This window comes from Ambystoma mexicanum, chromosome 4q, assembly GCF_040938575.1.
Source record: "Ambystoma mexicanum isolate Mex_15411 chromosome 4q, UKY_AmexF1_1, whole genome shotgun sequence".
NCBI classification, from domain to species: domain Eukaryota; kingdom Metazoa; phylum Chordata; class Amphibia; order Caudata; family Ambystomatidae; genus Ambystoma; species Ambystoma mexicanum.
Genome location: NC_090928.1, coordinates 435,742,244 through 435,748,981, shown reverse-complemented (window position 1 = coordinate 435,748,981; position 6,738 = coordinate 435,742,244). Strand labels below are relative to the sequence as shown.

Here is a 6,738-nt window from a genome sequence, read left to right as displayed (position 1 = left end):
CACAAATTCTGCAAAATGTAACTGCTTCTCTACTGCAGTTTGTTGATTTTGTGCTAAGAGCATAGTTAAACCCAATTGTTCATTGTTTTTTTATATGAAATGATATATCCTATTGTTTCTTACAGTGCATTGGGTTGAAAAACATTTTAACAGGATCTATTGAAGAGGGTATATGGTTATGAAACAGGGACTTCTTGAAAAGCACTCCTACGCTCTACCACTGACATAAACCCTTGAATGCTGAAAACTGCCCTTTTTGAAAAAGGTGATAGAGTGGGTGACTGTATGGAACTTGTAGAACTAATGACATCAGTTCACTTATGGTCAGCTGTACAAATTAATACATTTCATTAAGGGCATATTATTGGTTTCCACCACAGTTTTATAACATTCATATGAGCTTCCAATGGACTATTTCAAACTGATAATATCACCAGTAGAACTTGGGTGAATGTAAAACACAGCTTGTATCATATGAAGAAATCCTAAACAGTTTCATGGTGTTTACCCTATGTTTCAAGAGATGATCAGGAGTATTTCAAATGTAGAAATGTGTTGCTCATTACATAAAATGCTAAGATTGTAAATGTTTTCAACAATTTATCTAATTAAAAAAATATTTCTACAGGAAAAACAAGTGGACCAGGGGGCATCCAGATTTGAACTAGAAACCACTTGTTCGAAAGTCAAATGCTCTATCACTGAGCTATACCACCATTCTAAAACATTTACCTTTATTAATTCAGTAATATGTACAAAGTGCAAGCAATATGCAATCACCATCAAAGCAGTGCATTTTCAGCCACCAAACCCTCCTTATAAGTATATGGGGTGCGAAGGATGTCCTTTATCTGCCTTGGTAAAATAAAGTGAGGTTTCCAGTGCAAGAATTCATACATTTTGTATCACATGTAGATCTTGGAACATGGAAAAAAAAACTTTTGTCAAATGCACAAATTCTGCAAAACGTAACTGCTTCTCTACTGCAGTTTATTGATTTTGTGCTAAGAGCATAGTTAAACCCAATTGTTTTTTGTTTTTTATATGAAATGATGATATATCCTATTGTTTTTTACAGTGCATTGGGTTGAAAAACATTTTAACAGGATCTATTGAAGATTGTATATGGTTATGAAACAGGGACTTCTTGAACTGCACTCCTAGGCTCTACCTCTGACATAAACCCTTGAATGCTGAAAACTGCCCTTTTTTAAAAACGTGATAGAGTGGGTGACTGCATGGAACTTGTAGAACTAATGACATCAGTGCACTTCTGGTCAGCTGTACAAATAAATACATTTCATTAAGGGCATACTATTGGTTTCCACCACAGTTTTATAACATTCATATGAGCTTCCAATGGACTATTTCAAACTGATAATATCACCAGTAGAACTTGGGTGAATGTAAAACACAGCTTGTATCATATGAAGAAATCCTAAACAGCTTAATGGTGTTTACCCTATGTTTCAGGAGTTGATCAGGAGTATTTCAAATGTAGAAATGTGTTGCTCATTACATAAAATGCTAAGATTGTAAATGTGTTCTTCAATTTATTTAATTAAAAACATATTTCTACAGGTAAACCAGTTGGACAAGGGGGCGACCAGATTTGAATTATGGACCTCTTGTTCTGTAGTCCGATGCACTACCACTGAGCTATAGCCCCAGTTCTGAAATGTACACCTTTATTAATTCAGTAAATTGTACAAAGTGGAAACAACATGCAATCACGATCAAAGCAATGCATTTTCAGCCACCAAACCCTCCTTATAAGTATATGGGGTGCGAAGGATGTCCTTTATCTGTCTTGGTAAAATAAAGTGAGGTTTCCATTGCAAGAATTCATACATTTCGATTCACATGTAGATCTTGGAACATGGAAAAAAACTTTTGTCAAATGCACAAATTCTGCAAAACATAACTGCTTCTCTACTGCAGTTTGTTGATTTTGTGCTAAGAGCATAGTAAAACCCAATTGTTCCTTGTTTTTTATATGAAATGATGATATATCCTATTGTTTCTTACAGTGCATTGGGTTGAAAAACATTTTAACAGGATCTATTGAAGAGGGTATATGGTTATGAAACAGGGACTTCTTGAACAGCACTCCTAGGCTCTACCACTGACATAAACCCTTGAATGCTGAAAACTGCCCTTTTTTAAAAACGTGATAGAGTGGGTGACTGTGTGGAACTTGTAGAACTAATGACATCAGTGCACTTCTGGTCAGCTGTACAAATTAATACATTTCATTAAGGGCATATTATTGGTTTCCACCACAGTTTTACAACATTCATATGAGCTTCCAATTACTATTTAAAACTGATAATATCACCAGTAGAACTTGGGTGAATGTAAAACACAGCTTGTATCATATGAAGAAATCCTAAACAGCTTAATGGTGTTTACCCTATGTTTCAGGAGATGATCAGGAGTATTTCAAATGTAGAAATGTGTTGCTCATTACATAAAATGCTAAGATTGTAAATGTTTTCTTCAATGTATTTAATTAAAAAATTATTGCTACAGGTAAAACAGTTGGACTAGGGGGCACCCAGATTTGAAAAAAGGACCTCTTGATCTGCAGTCAAATGCACTACCACTGAGCTATACCCCCAGTTTTGACATGTTCACCTTTATTTATTCAGTAATATGTACAAAGTGCAAGCAACATGCAATCACCATGAAAGCAATGCATTTTCAGCCACCAAACCCTCCTTATAAATAGCAGGGGTACAAACGATGTCCTTCATCTACCTTGGTAAAATACAGTGAGGTTTCCATTGCAAAAATTCATACATTTCGTATCACATGTAGATCTTGGAACATGGAAAAAAAACGTTTGTCAAATGCACACATTCTGCAAAACGTAACTGCTTCTCTACTGCATTTTGTTGATTTTGTGCTAAGAGCATAGTTAAACCCAATTGTTCATTGTTTTGTATATGAAATGATGATATATCTTATTGTTTCTTACAGTGCATTGGGTTAAAAAATACATTTTAACAGGATCTATTGAAGAGGGTGTATGGTTATGAAACAGGGACTTCTTGAACTGCACTCCTAGGCTCTACCACTGACATAAACCCTTCAATGCTGAAAACTGCCCTTTTTTAAAAAGGTGATAGAGTGGGTGACTGTATGGAACTTGTAGAACTAATGACATCAGTTCACTTCTGGTCAGTTGTACAAATTAATACATTTCATTAAGGGCATATTATTGGTTTCCACCACAGTTTTATAACATTCATATGAGCTTCCAATGGACTATTTCAAACTGATAATATCACCAGTAGAACTTGGGTGAATGTAAAACACAGCTTTTATCATATGAAGAAATCCTAAACAGCTTAATGGTGTTTACCCTATGTTTCAGGAGATGATCAGGAGTATTTCAAATGTAGAAATGTGTTGCTCATTACATAAAATGCTAAGATTGTAAATGTTTTATTCAATTAAAAAAATATTTCTACAGGTAAAACAGTTGGACAAGGGGGCACCCAGATTTGAACTAAGGACCTCTTGATCTGCAGTCAAATGCACTACCACTGAGCTATACCCCCAGTTCTGAAATATTCACCTTTATTTATTCAGAGATATGTACAAAGTGCAAGCAACATGCAATCACCATCAAAGCAATGCATTTTCAGCCACCAAACCCTCCTTATAAGTAGAAGGGGTACAAAAGATGTCCTTCATCTGCCTTGGTAAAATACAGTGAGGTTGCCATTGCAAAAATTCATACATTTCGTATCACATGTAGATCTTGGAACATGGAAAAAAACTTTTGTCAAATGCACAAATTCTGCAAAACGTAACTGCTTCTCTACTGCATTTTGTTGATTTTGTGCTAAGAGCATAGTTAAACCCAATTGTGTTTTTGTTTTTTATATGAAATGATGATATATCCTATTGTTTCTTACAGTGCATTGGGTTGAAAAAACATTTTAACAGGATCTTTTGAAGATTGTATGTGGTTCTGAAACAGGGACTTCTTGAACTGCACTCCTACGCTCTACCACAGAGTTAAACCCTTGAATGCTGAAAACTGCCCTTTTTTAAAAAGGTGATAGAGTGGGTGACTGTGTGGAACTTGTAGAACTAATGACATCAGTGCACTTCTCGTCAGCTGTACAAATTAATACATTCATTAAGGGCATATTATTGGTTTCCAACACAGTTTTATAACATTCATATGAGCTTCCAATGGACTATTTCAAACTGATAATATCACCAGTAGAACTTGGGTGAATGTAAAACACAGCTTGTATCATATGAAGAAATCCTAAACAGCTTAATGGTGTTTACCCTATGTTTCAGGAGATGATCAGGAGTATTTCAAATGTAGAAATGTGTTGCTCATTACATAAAATGCTAAGATTGTAAATGTGTTCTTCAATTTATTTAATTAAAAAAATATTTCTACAGGTAAAACTTTTGGACAAGGGGGCGACTAGATTTGAACTATGGACCTCTTGTTCTGTAATCAAATGCACTACCACTGAGCTATTGCCCCAGTTCTAAAATGTACACCTTTATTAATTCAGTAATATGTACAAAGTGGAAACAACATGCAATCACGATCAAAGCAATGCATTTTCAGCCACCAAACCCTCCTTATAAGTATATGGGGTGCAAAGGATGTCCTTTATCTGCCTTGGTAAAATAAAGTGAGGTTTCCATTGCAAGAATTCATACATTTCGTATCACATGTAGATCTTGGAACATGGAAAAAAACTTTTGTCAAATGCACAAATTCTGCAAAACGTAACTGCTTCTCTACTGCAGTTTGTTGTTTTTGTGCTAAGAGCATAGTAAAACCCAATTGTTCATTGTTTTTTATATGAAATGATGATATATCATATTGTTTCTTACAGTGCATTGGGTTGAAAAATGTTTTAACATGATCTATTGAAGAGGGTATATGGTTATGAAACAGGGACTTCTTGAACTGCACTCCTACGCTCTACCATTGACATAAACCCTTGAATGTTGAAAACTGCCCTTTTTTAAAAAGGTGATAGAGTGAGTGACTGTATGGAACTTGTAGAACTAATGACATCAGTGCACTTTCTGGTCAGCTGTACAAATTAATACATTTCATTAAGGGCATATTATTGGTTTCCACCACAGTTTTATAACATTCATATGAGGTTCCAATGGACTATTTCAAACGGATAATATCACCAGTAGAACTTGGGTGAATGTAAAACACAGCTTGTATCATGTGAAGAAATCCTAAACAGCTTAATGGTGTTTACCCTATGTTTCAAAAGGTGATCAGGAGTATTTCAAATGTAGAAATGTGTTGCTCATTACATAAAATGTTAAGATTGTAAATGTTTTATTCAATTTATTTAATTAAAAAAATATTTCTACAGGTAAAACAGTTGGACAAGGGGGCACCTAGATTTGAACTAAGGACCTCTTGATCTGCAGTCAAATGCACTACCACTGAGCTATACCCCCAGTTCTGAAATGTTCACCTTTATTTATTCAGCAATATGTACAAAGTGCAAGCAACATGCAATCACCATCAAAGCAATGCATTTTCAGCCACCAAACCCTCCTTATAAGTAGAAGGGGTGCGAAGGATGTCCTTTATCTGCCTTGGTAAAATACAGTGAGGTTTCCATTGCAAAAATTCATACATTTCGTATCACATGTAGATCTTGGAACATGGAAAAAAAAACTTTTGTCAAATGCACAAATTCTGCAAAACGTAACTGCTTCTCTACTGCATTTTGTTGATTTTGTGCTAAGAGCATAGTTAAACCCAATTGTTCATTGTTTTTATATGAAATGATGATATATCCTATTGTTTCTTACAGTGCATGGGGTTGAAAAACATTTTAACATGATCTATTGAAGAGGGTATATGGTTACGAAACAGGGACTTCTTGAACTGCACTCCTACGCTCTACCATTGACATAAACCCTTGAATGTTGAAAACTGCCCTTTTTTAAAAAGGTGATAGAGTGGGTGACTGTATGGAACTTGTAGAACTAATGACATCAGTGCACTTTCTGGTCAGCTGTACAAATTAATACATTTCATTAAGGGCATATTATTGGTTTCCACCACAGTTTTATAACATTCATATGAGCTTCCAATGGACTATTTCAAACTGATAATATCACCAGTAGAACTTGGGTGAATGTAAAACACAGCTTGTATCATGTGAAGAAATCCTAAACAGCTTAATGGTGTTTACCCTATGTTTCAGGAGGTGATCAGGAGTATTTCAAATGTATAAATGTTTTGCTCATTACATAAAATGCGACAGCATTTTAAATGTTTTCTTCAATTTATCTAATTAAAAAAATATTTCAACAGGTAAAACAAGCGGACACCCAGATTTGAACTAGGGACCTCTTGATCGAAAGTCAAATGCTCTATCACTGAGCTATACCCCCATTCTAAACCGTTTACCTTTATTAATTCAGTAATATGTACAAAGTGCAAGCAATATGCAATCACCATCAAAGCAGTGCATTTTCAGCCACCAAACCCTCCTTATAAGTACATGGGGTGCGAAGGATGTCCTTTATCTGCCTTGGTAAAATAAAGTGAGGTTTCCATTGCAAGAATTCATACATTTCGTATCACATGTAGATCTTGGAACATGGAAAAAAACTTTTGTCAAATGCACAAATTCTGCAAAACGTAACTGCTTCTCTACTGCAGTTTGTTGATTTTGTGCTAAGAGCATAGTTAAACCCAATTGTTTTTTG

The 6,738-nt window shown here is 35.1% G+C and overlaps 1 non-coding gene across 1 annotated transcript; it reads right to left on the bottom strand.

Moving 5' to 3' along the window:
- Positions 1-6,348: 6,348 nt before the first annotated feature.
- TRNAE-UUC (transfer RNA glutamic acid (anticodon UUC)) lies at positions 6,349-6,420 on the bottom strand. Its single transcript has one exon. It is a non-coding gene; the product is annotated as a tRNA-Glu (tRNA).
- Between the last annotated feature and the right edge of the window lie 318 nt (positions 6,421-6,738).